This window comes from Tenebrio molitor, chromosome 4, assembly GCF_963966145.1.
Source record: "Tenebrio molitor chromosome 4, icTenMoli1.1, whole genome shotgun sequence".
In the NCBI taxonomy this organism is placed as follows: Eukaryota; Metazoa; Arthropoda; class Insecta; order Coleoptera; family Tenebrionidae; genus Tenebrio; species Tenebrio molitor.
Window position 1 is genome coordinate 12,073,819 of NC_091049.1, and position 27,252 is coordinate 12,101,070.

The window sequence follows — 27,252 nt, forward strand, 5'->3', positions numbered from 1 at the left end:
ACGATATCGCTTTGCCCGTGTTTGACCCGCAACGAACCGATTCCGGTGCTCTGGCGTGGTGCCGCGAAATTGAAGATTTGGGAAAAGAGTTCGGGTGGAACGGCCGTGAAACGGTAGCCAGGGCCGCCAAGGTACTGAAAGGAACAGCTTCCACGTGGTTCGAGAACTGGGAGCCAGAGCAACGAGATTGGGAGTCATTCAAATCCGATCTAATTGACTTGTTTCCACCGAAGAGAAACCTGGCCGAAAAACTGAAGAGGGCCGTCTTATTGACAAGTGAAGAGTTCCAAACGTATTGTGAGTATGCAAGAGAGAAATTGTTACTTTTGAATCGGACTCGAATTAAATTTACTGAAGCTAAGCTTGTAGAGCTAATTATCGCGGACATACTTGATATATCAGTTCGGATGGGGGCGATAAATAGTGGTGTACAAACTACGAGCGATTTGTTGATTTTGTTATCTAGTTACGTAAAAAATTTCAGGAAAAGAAAAATAGAAACGCCCGAGGCAACTCTTGGCTTTGGCAGTGGCTTTTCAAAATGTAAAACTGGTACGCGCGATAAACCGGATGGTAATTCTTCCAGGTTGCAATTTAAACGCTGTTTCGCTTGCGGAGACAACGGTCATATACAATCCACTTGTACCAAACGAACCTCCGCCGAGTCGCCAAAAAGACCTCGTGTGTCAAACGATGGGCCGTCTTCTAACAAAACCTGCGAATTTTGTAAGAAAGTCGGTCATAACGTCTCTTCTTGTTTTGCAAAAGAACGGTCCGAACGTGTAAATAACAACTAGCGTGTTAATCTTTGAGTGGGTGACGCACGTGCGAATGATCTGACCCTAATTGTAATACGAGGAAAACTCGTAAACTGTCTCATTGATACCGGAGCGTTTTGCTCGCTTCTCCCTGAAAGAACCGCCTTGTCTATTGGGTGTCACGTAGAACCCAATGTTACGTGTTTGAAAGGAATTGGAAACAAAGTCGTCGCGACGGCGACGTACGGAAAAACGACAGTCCTGGTCGAATGTGAAACCGCGTCGTTTGAATTAGATTTCTTTCTTGTCCGCGATGTTGACCTCGAATATGAGGCTATTATTGGGAAAAATGTAACTCAATATCCCGATATACTTATTAGAGTTTGCGGAACGTCATTTTTCGTTATGCTTATGTCTGATTTAATGTTATAAATATAACGTAATTCATAATTTTCAAAAGTATTTGCGGAAAATTTTCATAACCACAAAATATTATAATAATGCTCTTATAATTTTGACATTCATTTAGAAAACTGTCACTGCGGAGCACATCTTCGAATTTTTCTGAGTATTTCGAAGCTTTCAATGATATTATTTAGCTATCACAATGGACAAGTTAATATTTGTCAGATCCTGACATCTATCTTTATTAGACGTAAAAACCAACAAAATGTAGCAATATTTTTCTTCTGCTTTTGCTACTTGTCAGGATATTATTAAAATTCAAACACTGAATTAAAACAATAACTTTAATAAAATAACGAATAATCTCAATACATTCCAACTACAACTCTCACTTCTCTACTCTGTAACTGCTTAACTCTTGACTCTTGACTTCTAAACTTCTAACTCCTCGCTGGCTTACCCCTTTCTTACTTTTATATTGGCACTTCCACATTTCATTCAACCACTCACATTCATTCTAGCTTCAACGACCAAAATCACTAATCCAATAACAATCAAATGTTTAAACCTAAAAACAATCCGTTGAAGCCAACCGACTTTCCTAACCGACAAATTTTCTGTTAAAACTAATTCGTTCCGATCAATCTATTAACATTCGCTCATAACCAAATACACTTCTACATTTCCTTATGACTAACGGATTTTAACGAAAATATCTTGGAAGACCATGTGGTGCCTACTGCATATGGCGTCGGTCAAAATTTCATCCTAATGCAGGACAAAACCACATACCGCCGGCATCACCAGAAACTTTTTACAAGAAAGTGGAATTCAGGTCATGGAATGGCCGGCGTTAAGTCCTGACCTAAGTCCTATTGAATACATGGGGGATGAGCTTGACTGACGTGTTCGCAAGCGCCGTAATCCACCACTAACCCTACAGGAACTGACACAAGCCCTGATTGAGGAATGGGAAAGCATACCCCAAGAATCTCTTCGCAGACTAGTGCGAAGCATGCCACGCAAGTGTGAGGAAGTGATTCGTACTCGTGGAGGGCATACACAGTATTAAACCTCACCAATCCACAGAAAACCGGACTATCATCGATACTATGACAGTCGTTTTCATTTTGTTTTGCGTTATTAATTTACATTTTTAAGGGTAACTTAGAAGTAACTATGAGTTGTAAAATTGTTTTTGTAATTTTCCTTTGTTAAATATATGCCGTTGAAGTATACCAAATTTGATTTTCCTTGAGCTCTTATTTAAAAAGTTACAGGTTTTGAAAAAAGTGTTCCCCTAATTTTTTTGAGCAGTGTATTTGGTCATTTGGATTATTCAAAGCGATTATTTCGATTTATTCGATTATCAGAATATATCGATTATGCCCAACACTAGAAAAGACTATAATTTCTTGACAATGGCGGTAACATAAACAACTCATTATGCCTTGCCGTCAAGTGTCAAACACGGACGAACGGCATGTCGTGTTCTTGAACCAGGCGTGACGTTGCTGCATATATTTCTAAAATGAACCATATACCCCGACTGTTCTTTTCGTAATGACTAGCCGTGTTAGCGGTTGCTAGCGTGCCGTTGATGCTTGGGCCAGTGTGCTTTCTGGCGGATATCAACTTTGGCAGGAGTTTAGCTGTGCTGTTGATGCTTGGGCCACTGTGCCTTCTGGCGGATATCAACTTTGTTTGGGTCTCTTTGACGTCTGGGAAGTTCCGCACCTTGAACGTGTACATGATCATGGATATTTTGACGCATGTTATGTTTGTCATATGCTGGAAGACCCCGATACATCAGTACCAAGACCATCTCATGGAAGTCAGGATGAAACCGAGTCCTCCTTGCATACCATAATACCATAATACCATAATACCATAATATCGAACGAAACGCCACAGACCAGAAAACGAGATTTGACAAGACCTGTCGCAACAATCACAAGTACGAAGCGGGAGACTATGTTTTCATCCCAAAATCCAATGCCAGGACTGGAAAACTAGAGGCACAATTTCGAGGGCCTTACAAAATCATTGAGGTACTGCCAGGGGATCGGTTTCGTGTAGAAAACCGACGATTTAAAAGAGGACCTTTGGTCGTACCACTGGACCACATCAAGCGCTGGCCAGGCGAGTGGTCGGGCCCGGAAAATATGGGTACTTTCTGGAATTAGTGGCTTTTCTTATGACTTTGAAGTGTTCAGTGGGAAGGTAGCTGCAGCAGATGGAGAAGATGATTTTGGTTCTGCAAGTATGAGTCGCAACGTGCCAAAAAATTTGCACCACAAACTATATTGTGACAATTATTTCACAGGCATTCCTCTGCTCTGTTATTTGGCACAGAACGGCATTGATTGTGTGGGCACGGTGAGGATAAATCGACTAATGGGGTGCAGTTTTCCCAAAGAAAAAGAATAGAAACGAAAAGGAAGAGGTTCCTATCTGGAACAAGTAGGAACCCACGAAAACCAGCACTTGAAGTGTGTGCAGTGGTATGACAATAAAGTGGTGACATTGCTTTCCACATTCGCTGGCAGCCAGCCACTACATAAGGATCAGCGGTTTTTCAAGACCGATAACACCAGAAAAGAAATTAACTGCCCAAATATTGTGCAGGTATACAATAAGCATATGGGAGGAGTGGATCTTCTCGATTCGCTACTTGGATTGTACCGAATTCACATCCGATCTAAGAAATGGTATCATCGATTGTTCTTTCACATGCTAGATGTCATTATATGCAACGCATGGTTGCTGTATAGTGTGGAAACTACTTATGGAATAAATTCCGTAATTTCAAAACTAATGACACTTGTTGAAAACGCTGAAACAGGTCAATTTTTATTTCTTATAGTGCTTATTTTAAGTTGCTTCATTTGTTCATGACGTCATTCATTTTTGAGCTATGACGTCATCTCCAATTTTTTGAAATGACAACCTCCACTTTTTTCTTCCCTTTCCGATAGCCCTTCTTACTAGCTAAACAACGAATGAAAAAAATTGGTACTGTGATGAACGCGGTATTTATACATTTTATTTTATTACCATCGCGGAAAATATTCACCGTCAATTCAACAAATTCAGATTTGTCTTAACGACCTCCAAATTGTTTTCTGTGCAATTTATGAGTTCCATTTATTTCCATTTTAAATACACACATGTTTTGTAAATATCAGAATGTTGAGAGAAAAGAGCCGTTCCCACGAAGGGTTTCCTAGAATTTAAGACCGTTTCAAATCGCAAAATTAACTTCTTTAGTTTCTTGCAAAAGGCCATCTGGTATTTGTCTAAGTTGTCAGGGTGGCGAGACGCCCACCACACTCGACCAGTCAACCAAGCAAGACATTCATTTGCATACGAAAAGATAAATAATTTAATTGTTGTTTAAAATTGGATGAAAATAGAGATATAACGATAAATAAAGTCATACATCCGTTTAGAAAGGAGTCGCCGTGTATTTTGAGTGACAAAAACAAAATTTAACTAAAATTAACACCGTTGATAATAATCCAATTGCTCTGGGGGTTGTCGTAAATGATGTTTCATTTAAATTTCTCATAAGATGTTTACATTAAATAGGAAGCTTTGTTCGGGGTTTCTAAATCCAGATAGTAAAATTTGTTAATTAGTTTAAATCCTGGTAAATCGGTCGAATCGTTTAAAATATTCACAAATGAATTGGTCCACTAGAATTTGGTGTCTGCAGCAATTTAGATTTGAAACCCAGCGTCGCCAGCCAAGGGTGGTCCGACTAGTTAAGGGGGCGAGAGACGCGTTACAGATCGAGACTTTTAAGTAAGATATCAGATTACACTTGCACGGGTGGTCAGTCGTGGGAAAATTTAGCGAAATTAATAAATTCTTGTTTAAACAAAGTCAAGTTACAAACCCACTATTTTAGAAAGACGCGCTGTATTTTTCTGAACATTTTGATATCCAATTTAACCCTAATTTAAGCTGGAGTAATCGTAATTCTGATGTACAAACCAATTTTCTTTATTTAATCATTGTAAGCAAATCTTGCACCGTACGATTACTGCCCATTTACTAAAATAGTTTTACAAGGGAAGTAGGTAGAAATTTCTGTAGGAAAAACGTAGAAAATCGTGAAAATGTAAAAATAGTACCGCTGTAGTACTGGGGGCGACATCTAATAAGGGGTAGTACTACGAAATTTACAGTTTTCTTACGTCTTTCTTCCATATGCTTTCCGTAAATTTAAACAAACAAAATTTGTTACATTCATTAACCATCTTCAATTCAACAATTAGTTGCAGACAGAACAGCAACCAATTTTGGGAGTTTAATTTCTCTTTCAGCGTAATTGGGGTGATTCGCTATCGTTACTGTGTTGTATTATATTGTCCAATGGACTAACAAATTGTATGTTTAATAATGTTGATATTGCGAATCGAAAAACCACCCTAACTAGGAAATAATAATATTTTTTAAGCGAGTTAAACGAGGTTTGATCGAATGCCAATGCGTCGTAAGAGTCAAATTTGCATAATTCCACACATGTGGAAAATGAGTAACAAGGGAAGGGGGGTAGGCGAGTTAGCGTCCCCTATTTAAAGTTTTGGCACATTTGTTTTAGGGAATTCGGTTTTTTACTGTCTTTCGAGCTAGTCGATATCCGTGTGTCTGCCTTTGCGATTTTGTGTAAATTTTCCAAATTTAAACTATATTTTTTTATTAAATCACTTTAGCTTCGTTAAGAGTGCCGAGTGCTAATAAATAAGTTAGTGCCAGTTCCAACAACAGGTGCCGACGATCAACCAGGGTGTTAAACTTTCTAGGTAAGCCCGAGAAAGGGTTATATTACTTTGATTAATTAACTTTATGTCAAAATTTACTTGTTTTTCGTTGAACTTGTTTTATCAGTCATTCACCATGGAATATTTAATTTCAATTTATTGAATAATTTGAAATAAGCAAAATCCAAATTTAAAATGATTCTCCAAGTTTCGAAGTATTTGAAGGAAATGCTTAAAGCTAGAGGTAGCCAGCAACAAATGATTCTATTTCCGATTGAAAGGGGCCGCAACACTTTGTTTGGCGGATTACCTAAATTACAAATTTAACTTATCTGATCCATTTATTCGACATTTTTTATAGTAAATTCTTTACTCCCAATTTGAGTGTAACCACCAGTCTGGGATTTTGAAACTTAACAGTCAATTACTAATTTATAACTAAATCGTTCCTGAATTTTCTCAACTGGTGCCCTCAAATCAGATCGAAATTTCTAGTTATAAACTTTAGGGAGATAGAATAATTGGTTGCATATTCAATATAGGGTAGAGTAGGGCTATTTCTCTCCCGCGTCGTGTTTAGGCGATCAAAGCAAAATTATTGTTTTGCCCCAATTGCACCTGAAATTATAGGCGCGTTTGTCGGCCACCAACGATGAGGAGAGTCGTGGTTCCCGGGGACCCTCTTCTCCAACTTTACTAGGTCTAAGACACGGTGTCAGGTCGTAGCTTCCGGCCGTGGACTTAGAATGGGCGTCGTAATTCCCGATCCAACGACATGTACTATGTATGTGTGGGCTACCACGAGGACAAACGAGACAAAATAACCATCCCGGTTACCTGTAATAAACTGGTGTCGCGTACGACAAAGTTCTGTACAAGTCTTTGCCGAAGCTCGTGGACGAAATTTGTGAGAGAAATGACGCCTACAGTCATTCAGATTGATTTGCGAGGACTTGTATATCCGGGTTTTGTTCGGAAGTTGTGATTGGTGTTTAAGCACCCGACTTTTACCGGAAGCGGTATTTCGGCAGTTGGGCGTAATAGTTAAATGCGATGCACCTATCAAATGCCGCGAGCATGTTACCTTCCGACTCTGGTACAAGTCTAACTTAGTAAACGCGATATTAAATGTTGCTTGGGTGATATAAGTTCGAACAAGTTACCTGAAGGTTAGGGTAGATTTGCCGTACGAAAATTTACGACCTCATCACTAGGGATCGGATTCTAGGCAAAATGGACTATTGCGATTTTTTTAGGCACATGTGTGAAACTCGTGTATTTTTGTTTGTTACGTCGAATCGGTTAATTTGAACCCTATTTAATTTTGCCTAAAATGACTAAAATTGATTTTAAGTGCCTATTTTTTGTTTAACCGCCTAAAAATGCCTAAATACCAAAAATTCCGAAAACTATTATTAGAAAGCTGATTCGTTCTACCGAATTTCCAACAGACTACCGGCAGCAACCGACCATCGGCAGGATGTAAATGTATTGTTCACAAATTTTATTACTGACCCTTTTTAAAGTTCGTAGAATATCTGGCCATCTGGCCATCTCTAAAGTGAAACTATTTTCTAAGATTGTGTTCATTTTTCATTTAGTCCCAGTTTGTACATTCGACCAGACAGATTCCAATCTAATTTTTTTTTACGTTTGGATTGTGAGTGTAACGACTAAAGATATACCAAAATGCCTAAACAAAAAGGTAACTTACGTAATAAAATGTTACAATGGACAAGTAAACAGAAATTATATGAAATTAAATCATCGCGGGAATTGTTTTGTAAAGCATGTGGAAAAGTGGTAAGTACTTAAGTGTTCTACTAAATTTTATATGTTGAAGTACTAAATGAAAATGTGGCAAATACATTATCCAAATGTTAATAGGCAATGTTTTTAAAATGTTTTAACTAAAGTTCCTTAAATTTAAAATATAATTAATTCTAATATTTCTAATACTTTTAGTTCATATGTGAAAAAAAGGGACACCTTCAACAGCATGAAAAAACAAGTTTTCACATAGATAGTGTTAAAACAGGATCTAGACAAACAATTCTTACTCAAATTGGTGTTCCTTCTGACGCTTCAAATAGCGCCTTCAATCTAGAACTTTGCAATCTTTTCATAGCCGCTAACATACCATGGAATAAATTACAAAATTCAGCGGTTCAAAGTTTTTTAAATAAATACTGCGGAAGAAAAATTCCTGACGAATCCACACTTCGCAAGAATTATTTACCAGTTTGTTATAAAAATGTAAGTACATATCTACTTTTACTTATTTAAAATAATTTTCAAGATACATATTTTACATTTTATTTGCAGACAATTGATAGAATTCGTGAAGAATTAGATGGCTTTAGCATATGGGTTTCAGTGGACGAAACAACTGATGCGCTTGGACGTTACATTGCCAATTGTGTCGTTGGAAAACTTTCAGACGAAGACACGGGAAAACCGTATCTGTTAGCTTCTCGTCAACTTGAACGAACCAATCACGAAACAGTGGCACGATTTGTAAATGAATCACTTGGTAAAAAAAACAATGGTAAAAATATATGGGGAAACATGTGTATATATATTTTTTTAGAAATTCTATGGAATACCACCATTATTGCTCGAAAGTTTAGGCTGTTTGTTACCGACGGAGCAGCGTACATGTTAAAATGCGGCAGACATTTAAAAGTGTTCTATCCAAAAATAGTGCACATTACTTGTCTTGCACATATGTTAAACTTGGTAGCGGAAACAATTAGACGTAGCTATGAAGACGTAGATGGCTTGATTGCGAATGTAAAGAAGATTTTTGTTAAAGCGCCTCTAAGAGTTGAAGTGTATAAAGAACGTGTGAAAGAAGTGCCTTTACCACCACAACCCGTTTTAACCCGCTGGGGAACGTGGCTTGAAGCTGCTGTATTTTACAGCACACACTTTGAATCAATAAAAGACGTGAGTAAATTAAAAACTAAAAATTACAATATTTACTTACTTCAAATTAACTTTACAGGTCGTTATGTCATTTGATCCAGAATGTTCACAAGCCATCCAAAAAGCTCAAAATTTATTAAAAAAAAAAAGAATTAAAACATGACCTAATTTACATAAAATGTCATTTTCAAAAAATTGTAGAAAGCATCACTCAGTTAGAAAAAACTCATTTGCCCCTTACAGAATCCATAGGTATTGTGGAAAATATTCAAAAAATGTTGCAGAAAGCTCCACGTTCTGTAGCGGCAATAGCTTGCAAAAAACTTGTGACCTGTTTAGAAAAAAACGAGGGATTCCAAGATCTCCACAAACTGTCAAAAATTTTTGCAGGTGAACGTGCGGACGAGGATGATTGTTCAGCGGAAGACTTAATGTTTAAATTTGCACCAATTACACCATGTGATGTGGAGAGAAGTTTTTCGAGATATAAAAATATTTTGGCTGATAATCGTCAAAGGTTCACTTTCGAAAACTTAGAAAAGTATTTAATTGTTAACGCAAACTATGTATAGTTCAATAAAAAATTAAAATTTACTGATCCTACTTTTTAAATAAATTTTCTAGGTAATCCAATAATTTTTTTCTCAAATATTTATTTTACCTAATATAAAATATGCCTAAACTGGTATTTTTACGGACTATCTTAAAGATTATAAACGCCTATTTAGGCGACTACTTTGATTTTTTTTACTGCCTATAATCCGATGCCTACTCATCACGATCACAATGGACGGTCTCACTACAGTACCTGTCCTATATTTTTGCTAGATTCTCTGGGAAAGCTGTACGAACAGCTCATCAAGGGCAGGCTCACGGATGAGCTAGATGAGAAAGGAGGTCTCTCGGACGACAAATACGGTTTCCAAAAAAGACGATCGACGTCAGACGCCATAAAGGAGGTGTGGAAGATTGCAAAGTTTGCAAACGAAGGTTCCTGGGAAATAAAAGATATCTGCGCTTTGACGATTCTCGACGTGCGGAATGCCTTCAACACCGCATCGTGGGAAGAAATCGTGGTAGCTCCATAAAGCAAAAATATTTCGAAATACCCGGTGGACGTGATCAAGAGCTATCTCTCGGAGAGGAAGCTCATCGTGGGAGAAGGCAAAATTGTCGACATGACGTGCGGCGTTCTTCAGGGGGTCGGTCCTGAGACCTACGTTGTGGCACGTCAGGTATAACGTTTCTTTTAACATGTGACAGTATGCGTCGTTCTAAAGCCAAAATCACCTGAGTAAAATAATGTATGTGGCAATGAAGATACATCATCTAACTAGTCGGAATGCCTTATCATTACGAAAATAACGAGCTCACAGATATGTTGCTAATGTATGGGAAATGCTATCAGAATGCAGCTGCGGCCGGCGCCGGCGTCGAGAGAGTATGCAGAGCGATTTCCGGAAAGACGCCATCCTGGGCCACGTTAGTTTATTAATCAAATACCGCGGACTAAAGATAACGAAAATTTGAGATAATATCGTAGAGGACATGCAGGAAGAGCAAGACCCCAACATTAGTATGAAGAGGAAATTCTTGATATGGTGGATGAAGATCCAACAATTAGTACACGGAAAATTTCGAACCAAGTAAACGCCTGTACTAGCAAAGTATGGCGTACATTACATAAAAGTCAGCTATATCCCTACCACGTTCAACGTGTTCAAGCTTTAATACCCCGTGATTACCCCCTAAGAGTACAATTTTGTGAGTGGCTTTTACAGCAAAATGGTAATGATGAAAACTTTAATAGTCGAATTTTGGGGATGGATGAAACAACGTTCACTCCTAATGGTTTGATGAATTTTCGTAATACATACCTATATTTGGGCGATAGAAAATCCTCGCGTAACTAATTCGCCGAACCAATTTTCAGCGAAAATTTTCGATAATCATATGAGCTGGAATTGAAAATGGGATGTTGATTGAGCCGTTTGTGTCACCTAATCGTATAAATGGCTTAGAATACGTCTAGTTTTTGCAAAATGATTTGCCTGGATTGTTGGAGGATGTACCACTGGGTGTTAGATAGAAAATGTGGCTCCTACATGACACAGCGCCCCCACATAATCGTCGGGTGATGCGTGATTACCTAGATATAAGTTTTGAAAATAAGTGGATAGGACGAAATGGTCCTATTTCGTGGCCAGCCCGGTCACCGGACCTAAACCCCTGGGACTTTTATTAATGAGGCCACATGAAGCAGTTAGTCTAAACGCATCAAGTCGGACACAGTCACCTAGGTTACGATAACCATTATAGTAAAATCACTATCTACTTGCAAAGTAAAAATGCCTCGGCAGGCAAAAATCGCAAAACTGACTAGGCTTGAAAAGTGATACTTTCCAGATCCAACTGCGTCTTGAAAAATGACCCACTTTCTTAACGATTTCAGGAAAATATTTTTTCACTATCAAAAATGACATACTTTGCGACTTGATAACGATGCATAAATGTCACGTTTTTTAACGGTTGTAGAAAAATAGTATATATACTATTTTTTTCACGGTAGGGAGTAGAAACAGCACAAAACTCTCAAATTTTAAGAATAAAAAAATTATGACAAATGAGTTGTCATCTTTCGATGAATTTAATGGAATTAAGGATCCCACAAACCAACGCGGTGGCGGCTGCGGTGGCGGTAGCGGCCGCGGTGGCGATCAGATGTTACAATACACTTGTAGTGTTCCTGTTCAGACAGGAGCGATCTGGCGATAACTTCAGCGGTAATTTGCAGCGTTCACAATCGCGGTGGCGTTCAAACGCGTCCTGTTACATTTGACCGCTGCACGCGCTGATTGTTTTCGTGATTATTGCACAAAAATGTCGATCACAACCGAAAAACTTATTGAAAATGTAAAAAATTATAAAATTCTATATGATCTTTCTCATCCAGAATATAAAAATAATCGAAGAAAAAATAAAACGATGAACGGATGAAATAGGAGCCCTGTTAAACACTGACGGTGAGTACCTATTCATTACTAATAAAATGTACAATAGGTATTTTATATTTATTTTTGGAGATGCAAGTAATTATCTACTATTCAATGCGAAGTGTTAACACGAATTAGCAATTATTATTGTCTATTGAAGTAATTAATAAATCTTTCGCGAACTTCAAAAGCGAAATTCGTTGCTCTTCGTCCATCAATTGGTAAGGGAGCAAAACCGTCCACTATTGGTTCATACGGGTCTAACAAGTGAAGAAAATGCTGATCAGATTTTTGGACTCGTAAATAGTTGTGTAGAACACATGCTGCATTTACAATCTGTTTTGTAGTCTCCACCTTAACTTCAATAGGCCTAAAAAATACTCTCCATTTCTGAGTTAAAATTCCAAAAGCATTTTCCACTACACGTCTAGCACGACATAAACCCTTGTTGAAGTTCTCCTTTCTGTTGTCATGTCGTACTTGTCTATATGGATATGGACGCATCAAATATAGAGATAGTGTAAAGGCTTCGTCACCGACAAGTACACAAGGGGTAGCTTCATTCTGCCCTGCTAGTGGTCGACTTGGTGGAAGATCAAATGTGCCACTAGCAAACCTTTGCCCCATTTTTGACACCTCGAAAATTCCTCCATCACTATTTTTACCATACGCACCGACATCGATACAACTGAATTTATAATCTGGGTCCAGTAAAACGATAGAAAATTTATGTAAGTAGCAAAAATGATTTGAGCCAGTTTTGTTAGGGCATTTTATGGTTACATGTTTGCCATCAATGCTTCCGATACAGTTTGGAAAGTGCCACTTTTCTTGAAATCCAGATATTGCTTTCTCCCATATTTCTGCAGTAGGTTGAGGCATGTATGTAGGTTGAAGCCTTTGCCAGATTACACCACTACAGTCAGTGTACATCCTGGCCCATCTTCTACGGAGACATCTGCTATGACTATAAACTCTCCTGTCTCAGAATCAGATTATACTCAAATGACATACTCGTCCAGCGACACCAATGATCATACTACTCAAGGTGTGGCTACTAGTGCCTCCTTCTACGAGGGATTTTCAGAGTCTCTTCATTATTAATCCAATTAATGTATTGTTTAACCCGACTAATTAATAAATAAGTTGCATTAATCTAAGAATATATTACGACTACAAAATGATTTTCTACCTTAGTGTGACTGTCAGACGTTCCACTGGTTCGATGGGTTCCCGATAATTAGTGCACTGCTTTTGTATATCATCTTTGATAAGATTTAAAAGTTCATCAAAACATTCGAAGTTCATTCGAAAATATAAGAAAAATCTTTCCTCATCATTTCGAAGGAGTGGGTATAATGTGTGAAATTCACCTTCCTTCCGCCGGACCATATTAATTTCATGCACCCATTTCCTTGTTTTCCTGAATTTAATTAAAACAACAAAATAATTAGATCGTACAATACTTTTGCTTCGGTACTTACCTTATATTTTCGGCGTCTTCTAAGAGTGCAGTCAAAACTAGAAACTCTTCAGATTCACATTCACAGGAAGCCATATTGATATCAACACTAAAAAAAAAACCAAATGCGACTGCGATCCAGCGAACAAATCGCTTTGGTTTGAATGCTGCTGATCGCGATCGCAATCGCCACCGCGGCCGCTACCGCCACCGCAGCCGCCACCGCGTTGGTTTGTGGGATCCTTTACTAGTTGCCTTGACAACACAATTAGATGTTTGTCACAACTGTCAAAAAAAATGAAAACTCCCATTAGATTTTTGTCACAACTGTCAAAAAAATGAAAACAGCAAATATATGCTCCCTAGGGAGAAAATGCTCTACTTCTGTCACGACGTTGACATCCGAGAAGTTGATTTCTACTCCCGATCGTGAAAAAAAATATTTACACAGCCTGTCCTTTTCATCCCAAAAGTTAAAATGCGGAATTAATCTTGGAATATATATATTCAAAAATCGGATTGCCCATTGTCAACTCAACCACCAAGTTAAATATTAAAAATAAAAATATATTTAAGAATTGAATAGTGGTCTCTGCCTCCAGTTTCCCTTTCCCACGTCAAGTGTGTCAGGCTTTCAAGTTTCCAAAATTAAGGTTGCGGCACGACCAATAAAGTCCACTAATGAACTAATGAAGAAATGGTCACATATCATGTGAACTGTAACTAAAAAAAAAATACTAAACTAATAAATTATGATATTCATATCAACGAACAGGTTTTTTTATTCACCGAATAAGCAAATATACCTAGTACAAAAGTGCAAAAGCCGGATTTTCTGTCGAATGTGAACTGTGAAACAGTGAAGTGAAGAGAAATAATTTTTTTTTTTATTATAATATATTCAACAATATTTTTATCTCGAAACGTAGTGGTAAGTATTACATTTCATCTATAGTCAGAATCACGAAGCAATGCGTGTACGTCATTACACATCCATGACGTCACGACATTACTACGTTCATCTACGTTAGTCAACGCGAATATTCGGCATCTTCGAATGTTTTGAAACTTGCAGGGATCATAAAAAAAACACAGGCAAAAGTTAGCTCTGAAAAGAGTTGTTTTATTACACGTAGGAAAACAATGAAACCAGGATCTCAAAAGGAACGTAAACACTAAACAACAGCGATGACTTCTTCTAACCTCACAATTTGCTTTAATCGTTATCGATCAACAAGATGATGTAAATTGACTAAAAACTGGTTCCTCGACATGCCAATCCTCTGGGATAAAAATTACCAACAATTGAATTACAGTGTTAAGTTGGTACTGCAAACACTTCATCGGTGACGCACCGCATTGCTTCGTGATTCTGATTATATTATATTAATCTATGTATATATTCTTTAATTTAAAGGGTCTCCACTTCCTCTACTGCCCCGGACTCTGACGCCTTCAAATCCGGCTCTGCATAGATTAAAGTTGTGCTTTTGCGAAAAAATGAGTTCCAGAGGGAAACGGTCCATGATGTGGGAATTTTTTGACCTCACAAGAGACAATAAATTTGTGACGTGTCGTACATGCGAAAAACAATACAAGTACTTTGAAAACACAACAAATCTCAAACAGCATTGAAAAAGAAATCATCCCAGTTATTTATTTGTACTCCCTAAAGAAGATCTGGAAGGCGAAAATGAACCTGCTACCCCACAACCTTCAACTTCTGGTGGTCCGTTTCCATCAACTTTGATGACATCTACTGAGGCGCCGCAGACTTCAACATCTGCATCGGCGGAAACCACGGCACCCACTACAACCATCGCTAGACGACCCACCAAACAATTGCGACTGTTTGGTTCAAGATCCACCACAGAGGACAAATGGACAAGTTACGGAGTTCAATTTCGCGTTGATCAAAATGATCGTAACGGATTATCAGCCTCTCAGAATAGTCGAGGACAAAGGATTTCGAGAATTTGTGAGAAAACTTAATCCGCAGTACACTATTCCTTCTCGAAAGACTTTGACAACAAAACTGATTCCGGAACTGTATCAAAGTGAGGCGCAAAAATTAAGCAGAAAACTGTCATCTGTTCAGGATGTGGAAGTTACAACCGACAGATAGTAACACGCATTATGTTACTGTCACGATACACTTTATTGAAGACAATTATTTACATGCCAGCGCTCTTGAAACCAGTGCGGTGACAGGAAGCCAAACTGGGGTACATGTGGCTTCAGAACTTTGTGACATTTTTAATAAGTGGGAAATTATTGAAAAAATTGTAATCGTGGTGTCAGACAATGGTGCAAACATAAAATTTGCAATAAACGACCATTTGCGGAAGCATCACCACCCCTGTGTTGCACACACGCTCAATTTATCTGCCAAGGACTGTTTACAAAGTGAATACCTCAGTGTTATTTTGCAAAAGTGTCGCCACATTGTAGGACGTTTTAAGCATAGTGCCCTTGCAGCAGAAAAATTGAGCACCATGCAGCAGCAGATGAATGTGGTTCCATTAAAAGTGAAGCAGGATGTAGCCACAAGATGGAATTCCACTTACATCATGCTACAAAGATTAAGTGAAATTAAAGCTCCTATCACAGCAGTGATGTCAAGTTTAGAAAAGGCTCCTCAGATGCTCAATGCAGAAGAATGGCTGATAATAGAAGATTGTATTCCTGTTCTCAAGCCACTAAACTTGATGACAACAGTTTTGTCTCGGGAAAAATACGTAACCCTGTCATCCATCATACCACTGGTAAGAGGACTCCAGCATTCTGTGAACAAAATTTAGTGCATTACTGCAGTGGGTCGAAAACTAAAAAGTAATCTGCTTACCACTATTTCAAGACAGCTTGGGACTTATGAACGGGACAGAATATCTGCAAAAGCAACTCTCTTGGATCCTCGTTATAAAAAACAAGGATTTGGAACCCAAGAAAATGCAGATAGTGCAGAGAAATAGATGCTAGAAGAACTTGGGAGTCTTTTTGCGGAGGCATCACTTGAACATCCACCTGCTGTGTTTGAAGGGGATGTAGAACAACGAAGTTCTTCTGACGTTGATATGTTGTGGGAATATTTTGATAAAAAAGTGGCTCATTCCACTAGCACATCCTCTCCGACAACTAAAGCTATTATGATGGTGAAGCAATATTTGTCAATACCAAACATACCTCGTACTTCGAATCCACTTGTTTTTTGGTTGGAAAACAAAAATCTTTTGCAAGAATTATATAAAATGCATTTGAAGTACCTTTGTGCATCAGCTACATCTGTTCCTTCTGAAAGATCATCACAAATTCAAGAAGGAATAGGCTTTCACCAAAGAACTTTGATTATACCGTGAGATCGAAAAAAAAAAATTAGAATAGGCGCTGACCAAAAATTTCAGTTGGCAATTCCTTAAGATTTCAATTATCTGATGTCAGTCTTAAAAGTTAGGTTGGTGATTTTAAGAATGTTGAAATCTTAATTTTCATAATGTTGAAATCTTGATTTTCATAAAGAATTTTGTGTACCTAACCTGTCGCTTGTAAAAGAATTTCCTCAGCTAGTGCTATGAGGGTAATGGATAAAAAGTAAGCAATTGCTTTAAAATGTGACGGTTCAGCAAAAGCAAATGATAATGTAGCAATTGCTTCCAGAAAAAGCAAGTGCTTATGTCCCATATGAATAAAAGATTCAAGCAATTCCTAGGTTTCCCGTGGCATACAAGCAATTGCTGCAGGGTCTAAGGTGCAAATATGCATTTACAAAGAAAGGTCATCATATGTGGGACGGTTTTGTGAAAAAAAAGAACGTTCGTAAATTTACGGAAAAAAGGCACATTTTTATGCGTTTCGCGAGCATAAGTTTTTTTTTGTTAAAAAAGTCGTCTCAAATCTGCCGACCCCTCCTATTAGTTTACGAATGACGATTGAACGATTAACATGTCAGATACCACTGATAGTGACAGTATTGAAGAAATAAAAACAAATAAACAGTTAATATTTATGTATAAATTAAAAGAAAATAAGATCCTGTTTAATAAATCACAAGTGTCCCGAATAAAAAAAGAAAAAGCAGAAGCTTTAAAAAATTTGGCAGAACATTATGAAAAAAATGTCATATCTCCACCACAAGCAAGCAGTTAGCGAAAAAACTTAGCAATATGAAAGTTGAAGTGAAAAAATTTTTTGATATTAACCGAACCGGAAACAGAAAAATTGTCATGAAGCCATGGGAAAAATTACTTTTAGAAATGCTAGAAGTGGAAAACAATCCTGTTTTTACGAGGATTCAGGTAAAATCTGCCCATGTCCAAGGTAACTCTGAAAAGTGTGAACCAGTTTTACCACCAACAGCAAAAAAAATAAAGAAAACCGCAAGCTAATTGCCAGAGACAGCAGAAACTAAAAATTTACCAACACCAGAACTACAACGTTTAGTGTTATTGGAGAAATTGATACTGTAACAGTCCGAATAGGTTCGATAAATAAAGAATTTTAATTTTAAAATAATTTCAAGGAAATATTTTAAATACCGTTCATTTGCGTAGGAAATGCTGGTCAGTTGTTGTAAATGTTATTGATGCCGTGTCGGCACCACCTTCCTCAAGTGAAATCTGCCAACCTTTCTTTAAAAATGCAGGTACGCGTCCTGTCCGAACACAACACAAAGATAACAGTTTTCATGGGAAAAGAAACATTGCAAAATTTACTCGTTCGACAATTTGGGGAGTCCAGTTAAAATCAGGGGATAATTGAATTAATGAATTTGATGTTAGAGCTTGTGCCAACTCTCATGATCGATGACCTTGACAAAAGCTGCGCGAAGGCGGAGCCCAATTTTGATAAGTGAAACCTAAAAACGTCTGTCGTTTGGTTAAAATTTTCAGGGTAGCGCCAAATTTGCATTTTGCACTGTCCAACGGTTTGGACTAGAATGCCCGACATTGTCTAGAGACCTGTCGCCAAATAAACAGCAACATAAATTAGCTCACAAATCTGTAAAGAGTGAAAAAATAGTACCGATGTTTTTAGTTCGAATAGTACAGCCGCGTCGGTACGCATTTTGGTTTCTGCGTCATCGATCATGAGAGTTGGCACGAGCTCTAGCAGGTTTCAAATTGAGAGAACCACCAAAGCAATGTTCATTAGGTTAATTTACTTTTTTAGCATTCTCAAATTTGTGGCATATTTGTAATTAAAGGGCGAGAATTGCAAATCAGAAACAGAGCGCTTAATCGTAGAAAATAACTAGAATCGTTTGCACTTTTAGTTAGACGGTAACGGTAAAGCCAGGTAGTCGTAGCATTCAGAGGTGTGAGTGAGAGAGAGAGAGAATGAAAATTACGAAGTAATTATTAATTAGAACAATTTTTAGAAGTAGCAACACTTGGAAAAGTCAGTAACATTGTGTCACATTTCAGAAGAAGTGCGAATGCAAAAAGTAGATTAGACAACATTCAACGCCAACAAGGTAATGAACCTAAAAAACTTATAAGAGATGTGGTCACACAATGGAACTCTACATACTTAATGCTGAGAAGATTTGTAGAATTAGAAGGAGCTGTGAAAACAACACTAGCCTTAATTGATGCAGAGTTTCTTCCGGTAATACCAGCAAAAGAGTGGAAATTTATGAAAGAATTAATAATGCTTTTGAAACCTTTTTATGATGTGACGGAATTAATGTCAGGAGAAAAGTTTGTAACGCTATCTCTCATCATTATTGTTACAAATGGTTTACTAAATGTCTACAATGAAATGAAGAACAGCAATCGATTCGGCGATTTGAGCACTAATTTTATTGAAAACCTTAGAGAAGACATTACGACAAGATTGGGAGACTTAGAAGCCAGCAATACTTTAATAATATCCACGTGTTTAGATCCTAGGTTTAAAGGTGTAGGTTTTATTAAACCTGGAACATTTGAAAAAGCCAAACAAATTGTTATTAATTTAGTGGCACAAAGAATTCGCACTAAACCAAGAGAAACCACACCCGGACCCGATAATCCAGAAATTTCAGAACAAGCAGAAGCAGTAGAGTCAAACAGCCAACAGACATTCGAGTTCGACATATGGAAACAATTGGACCATGCTGTTTCGTCTCAGCCGACAAAGAATCAAAGTCCGCAAGCTCGTGCCATCGTAGAAGTTAATCGGTATGTGGAGGAAGGAATATTAAGTAGGCATAAAGATCCTCTTAAATGGTGGGCAGATCATGCTGTTCTTTTTCCAAATCTAAATTATGTCGTTCAGAATAAGTTTGGTACTGTTGCTACATCAGTTCCATGCGAGTGTGTGTTTTCGAAAACGGGAATTCTGATTTCAGAACGGAGAAATCGTTAAGTTTAGACAAAGTAAAAAAAATTATGTTTGTTAACACTAATCAAAAATTATTTTGTTAACCCAAAATATAAAGTAGATATTAGTTTATTGTAGTTATAATTTTTTGTTAATTTTATACGAATTTTATTTAAAAATAAATCCTTTTATATACTTGCTGGAAATTTTTGTATTACATATTCTCCACCCACTACCTAAAAAAATGTAAAGTGTTATAATACAGGCTGTTTGAAAATTGCTAGTACAAAAAAAACCTGGTAATTGGTGATGGTGAGTTGAAGTCATCGGCAAAAGAAAATTCTAATAAAAATCCTCTAGTTTTCGAGATAAAAATTACTAAAAATTGGGTTAAAATTGTTAGTGCACCACTGAGTTAAGGTATTTTAAAAAGACACTTCACGTTGTTAAGCAATAACGAAATAAAAAATTTGATGTTCTTAAACTGTCAATCTGTGGTTGCCAAGATCTTGCAAAAAAATATAAATTTTTCATATTGTTGTATAGGCCTTCATTATCACTACGATCATCACGCTTGGTTACCAAGGTTTAAAAAATATTGCCCCGCCTGAGGATGCCACAGTTTTTTTTTTGTACTAGCAATTTTCAAACACCCTGTATAATTACTGTTGTGAAATTGCTAAATTTAATCGTTTTTACCGCCACTACAGCAGAGGCAGCTCCGCACCTCACCCGGTTAGTAAGGTTCCTGTTACCAGTTTGTGTTGCTTACTATTAGCGTGTAGCTCAACCTGCTACAGTTAATAGCAGCTATTTTTCGGCGCTGTAGCAGTTGCTAACTGCTTTCACCTAATTTAACAGATAAAATAACAGACTGCTAAATAGCAACGCGTCACTAATTTTTTTATTCACTCGGGGTTTGATCTCCAAAGTAGCCGGAGGTACGTTCAGTACTTCCAGCAGCCATTTTGTGACCACGTGCTTTACATTTACAAGATAAATTATTTCTCTAATTTTTGTACATTATTTGTAGCCGCGATTTAATTAGCCAAACAGCATTTAGTTCTTTATCGTTCTAAAGTAAAGATTATATTGTTTTCTTTGAGCTTTTGATGACCACGTGACTCTTTAGAATCTTGAATTAAATTCTTTATCGCGAAGTATGTGATCTTGCATTTACCGATTGGGGAAACGTGCTCTCGACAAAGCGATCTAGTTTAAATTATTATAAAAAAGGGGACATCTTAATTCATTATTCGTCGCTTTGGGACTTTCTCTCGGTCGAGAGAGATACCCTTGTAAGCCTGTTAGAACCTTTGCCCCTTTTATTTTACCCTTTATTAGACCAGGCTAGACTGAGAGGTTCCAGGGCATCGCGTCGGGTTCAGTTAAATTGTGGGGTAATTCAAATCTAAATCGGATCACATAGTTCGCACCTCAAACTCGTATAATGCTCTTCACGCCAGAAACTTCTGCATTTGCCCAGCCTAGTCATTTATTCATGAGTCAGATCTCAATTCGTGGGCCGCGAGTCAAATTTCATTGGGTCAAATTTCAACCAACTTCTGTTATTAAATTCATTTATTTATTTCTATAATTTGTTGGGACCAAACACCACCACACTCGATTATTTGTTAAATAAAATTTAAGTGAAGTGTGCTCAATCGTTTTAATTCTATTTGGAAAAACCTTCCGAAGGTACGGCCTCTCGTTGGAACCTAATTAAACAAAATGAAAAATAAAACACAACGTTGGATCCATAAATGTTTCTTTTCTCATTATTTTTGTTTCGTATTATTTCGCAAAAATTTCATCCGAGGGAATGCGGCAACCAACAATACTCCAAATGAGGGAGGAAAGTTTCATCGAGGAATAATCAAGGAAGTCGAAACGTTTCAATACGAATGAAGCAAGAGGAAATCGAAGAAAGAAAAACAAAGAGAGTAAACCAGACAACCATCGTGAAAGAAGGAGAAAAGGATTATTGTAATTTATGATAATTATTTGACTACCATTTTCTTGAAATGAATGTACATACTTAATGTACTTTTTCCGACGACCACTATGAAAAATGGGTAAATTCGCACAAATAACTATTATTGAAAGTTGGCTATTGCATGCAAATAGCGAACCCGTGTGCAATGAAACTGGTTAGCCAATCAGATACCTTCTAGCCTGTGCGCAATGAAATGATTGCACACAGTTGTAGTAATCATGGCCACCAATGTATGTTTTCTCCGCAGCTCTGTCGAAGAATATTTGAAGAATACCGAATATTAGCGTTTTTTTTTTGTGGTCGTCGGAAAAATATCGTGTATACCACGTGTAGAAAATTCGATTTCATTCATTTTCAACTCTTGACATACAATATACTACTATTGTCAATTGAACAATTACTTATTACACGTTTTTTTATGAAGCATTATTGTCTACAGTTATCTCACAGTACACAGTGTTAATTAAAAAGCATTTGAGTAATTAAGTGTCTTCTCTGCTGGCCTAACTGACGAATGACATTTAACGTCATGTTTCGATTTGGTAAAACATCCTGCAAATTATTTTCTTTAGGGTAATCAAAATCATCATCTTTCAGAAATTTTGCGATGTTATGAAGTACAACACAACAAATTATTATTGATGGTATGTTTTCTATTTTATTACGAATTTTATACTGAAGAATGGGAAATCTGGATTTTAATTGACCAAAACAACGTTCAATTACAATCCTTTCTCTTTTAAAGATGTTATTAGAATTTTGCTCTTCTGGTGTTATTGGATTTCTCCAAGGTATCATAATCCAGGGTGAGATAGAGTAGCCTTCATCTCCTAGAACTAAGCAGTCTTCTGGAGTATTTTTGAGAATATCGTATATACTGGAGTTTTTAAAAATTCTGTTATCATAAACAGAACCTGGCCACTAGCAGTCTACGCTTGTGAATATTTCGCGTGCATTAATAAGTCGCTTGCACATTTATACTGGGAAAACCTTTTCTGTTTATGTACTCGTCACCAAATGCACAAAATTTTGGAATTCGCACATGCGAGCAATCTATAACACCAATAACGTATAGAAATTCATTAGTCTGCGACCATTGTTGTTTTGCCTCAACAATTTCTTGTGTTGATTTTGGGAATTTTATCCAAATGTTTGCCTTACTTAAAATTCTCTCCATGACGAAGCCATTCAGTTTGGAAACAGTGCTTTTATGTATACCAAGTTCTTCAGCTACGGAATTCTGATAGCCTGGATCGGATACCACTCGAAAAAAACTTTTCATTTTTTTCCATATTTGATAGCGCGCCCCCACGTCTTTCGTTATTTTCTTCGAAAAAATAGTTTGCCAGCCACTCAACATTGTCACGATTAAACCGATATAATTTCCGAAAATCATCCTCACTGCATTCTCTTCCCACTTATGTACTCCGCCATAACTGCATGCAAGCGATGTAAAATCAAATACAAAAAGTGTTCTGTACCTGTTGAAGGCTGGGGTCGAACAAACTTAGACATTTACGTCATTTGCTAGAATTTAATAAGCAAAAGCTTTGTTCTCAAGCATTTGCTTGTGACTGTAGCAATTGCTTTAAGCTTAAGGGATTGCTTATAGTTTTATTCATCTGAATTTAAGTAATTCCTACAAAATTTTAAGCAAAAACAAATGCTGAAACTTTATTCATTACCCTCATTGAAACAATGAGATTTAAAACTCCCGCACCTCCCTCATCTTTGTTGCTATTAAGAAATCCCACTCGTGGACTTCGTCCACTCGTGAGATTTCTACTAGGTGCCCCAAAATTCGCGGAACAACGTAGTAGTACGTTGTTAAGTACTGATTAAGAGATCAGGTAAAAATGTTTAAAAAAATCACTCTTCTTTTTTGTAGAAGATATGGACCTATTCGTTACACTAAATGTGGCAACATTTAAAAACATTCTATGCATCCCAATAGTCTGCAAATATTTCATTTTTGTTGTATCCTTGGAAATGAGAGGGAAAAATCAAAGCCGTGTTGCCGTACGCTGTTTGAGGTAAAACGAACATAAAATTACTACTTGGAAATGCTGGAAATAATGGAGAAAATAATTGCAAACCTGATCACAATCGTTCAAAATTATTAGGCCACTGGCTAGTAAAAGACAAATAGTCAAAATCTTTTTTATTATTTAAAATAAATGAGATCAAAGCTGCACCTTTTTGGCCCCCATATCTTCAAATCTAAGAGGTATAGAATTTTTTAATTATTTTTCTCGTTATTTTCTAACATGAATTGACATTACCTCATTGAGTTGTTCCGCGAATTTTGGGGCACCCAGTATAGCAACAAAAATTCGTGCATCTAGTTAAAATTATCAAAAAGTTACCATCACTTATGTAATTACTGTTGACTATTTGGATCCAAACTCAAATTTTGGGTTTTCTTTTGAAACAGTATGTCGTCAGTCGAAACTTCCTATTGAAGCCTTAGGAATAATTAGAAAAAGGTGCCAAGACTTCATAGTGAAGTTAATTGAACAATTGAGATGTCGACCTTCAAATTTTGATCTTTTACATGAAGTCTCTATTTTTAAGTGTTGGAGAAGCATTGAAATATTTTAATCAAAAGAAAAGTATAACTAAATTAAGCCAACAAGTATTTGATGAACCATTAATAGAGAGTTTTCGCGTTACGTTTTTCAGATAACCGTGTACGCTAACGCCGGTGTTGCTAGGCAATAGCGTAACCGATTCATTATTACAATAAGCGATTACGGTAATTGCTCGCGAATAGCGTACCGGTTATTTTAACGGAACGTAACGCGAAAACTCTATAATAATTCAAAAAATTGAAGATCAATGGAAAGTGCTTGCTAAAATTTGTCCTCAGTATCGCGGTGCGAAAGGGCGAACACAACCTCGTCATGATCAAGACAAAAAGAAAACCTACCAATGCGCAGGACGCCATTGAAGCCACCTCGCTCCAGCTCAAAATTACATACAGCCCGCCAAAAGATCACCCAGACTCAGACCTCTCTGATAACGAGCAAAATATTTGTAATCAAGTAATAGTAGTTTATTTAACGAGTTCATGTGTAAATTGGGCTTTTTTTGGCATGAGTGGGCCAGTTTAAAACGCGAGTGAAACGAACGTTTTAAAGGCCGACGAGTGAATTTTTTATTAGGTCAGAAATGTGGGTACACTAAATACCCGTGTTTTCTTTGTCTATGGGACGTTCATGCCAAAAAAAAAAGAACACTTCATATTAAGCTTTGGATAAGAGTGGTGAGGTTTCAAATATATTTGTCAAGCATTTCCTGGTGTCAGTACGGAAAAAATAAAACCAGGCATCTTTGATGGACCACAAATTCGTACTCTTATAAACGACAATGATTTCACGAACCACATGACTCAGGTTGAATTGGAAGCATGGACAAGCTTTGTATGGGTCGTCAAAAAATTTTTTGGGGAACCACAAAGCAACAGAATATTCCGAAATAGTCGCCAAAATGCTTAAAAATTTTGAAAAACTGGGAGCTAATATGAATATCAAAATACATTTTTTGCATAGCCATCTGGACAAATTTCCTTATAACCTAGTGATATAACAGTGAAGAAGAAGGGGAAGGGTTCCACCAGGATATGAAGATAATGGAGGAACGATATCAAGGCCGGTGGGACGGTGCGGACTACTACTGGACCTTACAAAGGGATTGTCCTGACCAAAAACACGACGATCGTATAAAAAAAACACTCTACGTGGCATATAAGTTGGTTTGGAACGCGATTTCCGCTATCAAGCTGTTGTCGAAGATACATAGGAAATAATCTACCGGAGTCGCTGTTATAAGGATATTTTGAAAATTACCATCGACGGGTACGGAGTCTTCTGTGAACGGAGTCAAATTTGGATCGAAATCCGTTTTTCGCCACCCTACCAAAGGTAAATCGTCCTCAGATGAGTCGCTAGAAAAACCCTCGAGGTATTTCATTCGGATCATCCTCGTCGGAATATTCTAATTCGCTCAATATTGCGTTTTCAGAATTTGTTTCGGACTCGTTTTCATCCAACACTGATTCCCCATCAGAAGGAATTATACTATGTATGTGGTTCCTTCATGTACTCGCACAAAAAGAAGTTGCATGGATTCAAGTTTGGCGATCGGACAGCCCAAGCTATAGGAAGATTTCCTATCCAACGTACACGAAAATTGTCTTGTAGTCAATCGCCAAAATTGATGTTGAAAATGATATTCCGACAGCGTAAGAGTTTTCGTCTGACCACATACGAGGGTCGTTCGGAAAATTCTCGGCCTGAAGCAGAGATGTCGCTATATGACCATAATTCTGCCATTTTATTTAAAAAGGAACCTTCAGTTGGCGTTCTGCAAAGTTTTAGATTCGCGCGTTTCATAGCTTTGTTGTGGTAATCAAATCAAGCAGACAATTCTTGCCATTCCTGTGAAATGGATAAAATTGAGATTCGTGCTGTGATCAAGTACTTCGTTTTAAAAGGTCTTACCCCAACAGACATTAAAAATGAGTTGGATTCTACATTAAAGGAAACTGCTCCTTCATTTTCGACGGTGAAAAAGTGGGCAGCGGAATTTAAACGTGGCCGTACCTCAATCGAAGATGATGAACGCACGGGACGTCCAAAAACGGCTACGACCGACGAAATCGTTGCAAAAATTAACAATGCTGTATTAAACGATCGCCGATTGAAGGTCCGAGAAATAGCTGAGGCTGTAAAGATCTCTATAGACCGCGTCCATCACATTTTACACGAAATTTTGGGTATGCGAAAGCTGTCTGCTCGATGGGTGCCGCGTTTGTTGACAGTCGCTCAAAAACGCGTTCGAATGAACATTTCTCAAGAGTGTTTAGATCTATTTAAACGCAACCCTGCTGAGTTTCTTCGACGTTTCATCACTGTGGATGAAACATGGATTCACCATTATACCCCTGAGACGAAGCAGCAGTCCAAACAATGGATTGGAGCAGGCGAAAGTGTTCCTAAGAAGGCAAAAACGGTTCCATCTGCCGGGAAAGTCATGGCAACGGTCTTCTGGGATTCTCGTGGTGTGGTGTTGATAGATTACTTGCAAAAGGGCAAGACTATCACTGGGGCCTACTACTCTTCACTACTGGATAAACTGAATGAGGCTATCAAAGCTAAACGTCCCCATCTGGCCAAAAAGAAAGTGCTTTTTCACCACGATAATGCACCCGCGCACACGTCTCGCATTGTTACGGCAAAACTTGAAGAACTTCGATTTGAAAGGGTTCCACATGCCCCGTATTCCCCAGATTTGGCTCCCAGCGATTTTTTCCTCTTCCCGAATTTGAAAAAATGGCTGGGGGGACGAAGATTCACTTCCAATGAGGAAGTCATAGCTGAGACAAACGGTTATTTTGCAGAGTTGGAAGAGTCATATTATTGTGAGGGTATCAAAAAGTTAGAACATCGTTGGACGAAATGTACCGATTTGGAAGGAGATTATGTAGAGAAATAAAAAAAAAAAAAAAAAAAACTTGAGTTTTCTTTATCAGGCCGAGAATTTTCCGAACGACCCTCGTATGAGTGTTATGATTCATAGGAGAACACTGATTCTGCGGCGTGGGCTTTGAAAATCGATATTGGGTTGACAGAAAATGAGA

General features: G+C 37.6%; 1 protein-coding gene and 1 long non-coding RNA gene across 3 annotated transcripts in view; one reads left to right on the top strand and one right to left on the bottom strand.

Moving 5' to 3' along the window:
- The window catches only part of LOC138127735 (fatty acyl-CoA reductase wat-like), a 220,339-nt gene that overhangs the window by 132,497 nt on the left and 60,590 nt on the right, over positions 1-27,252 (bottom strand). The gene's annotated exons all lie outside the window — the stretch shown is intronic.
- Positions 6,840-9,490, top strand: LOC138129094 (uncharacterized). The gene is made up of 5 exons (XR_011159067.1): positions 6,840-7,735; positions 7,898-8,188; positions 8,258-8,465; positions 8,523-8,881; positions 8,940-9,490. It is a non-coding gene; the product is annotated as an uncharacterized lncRNA (long non-coding RNA).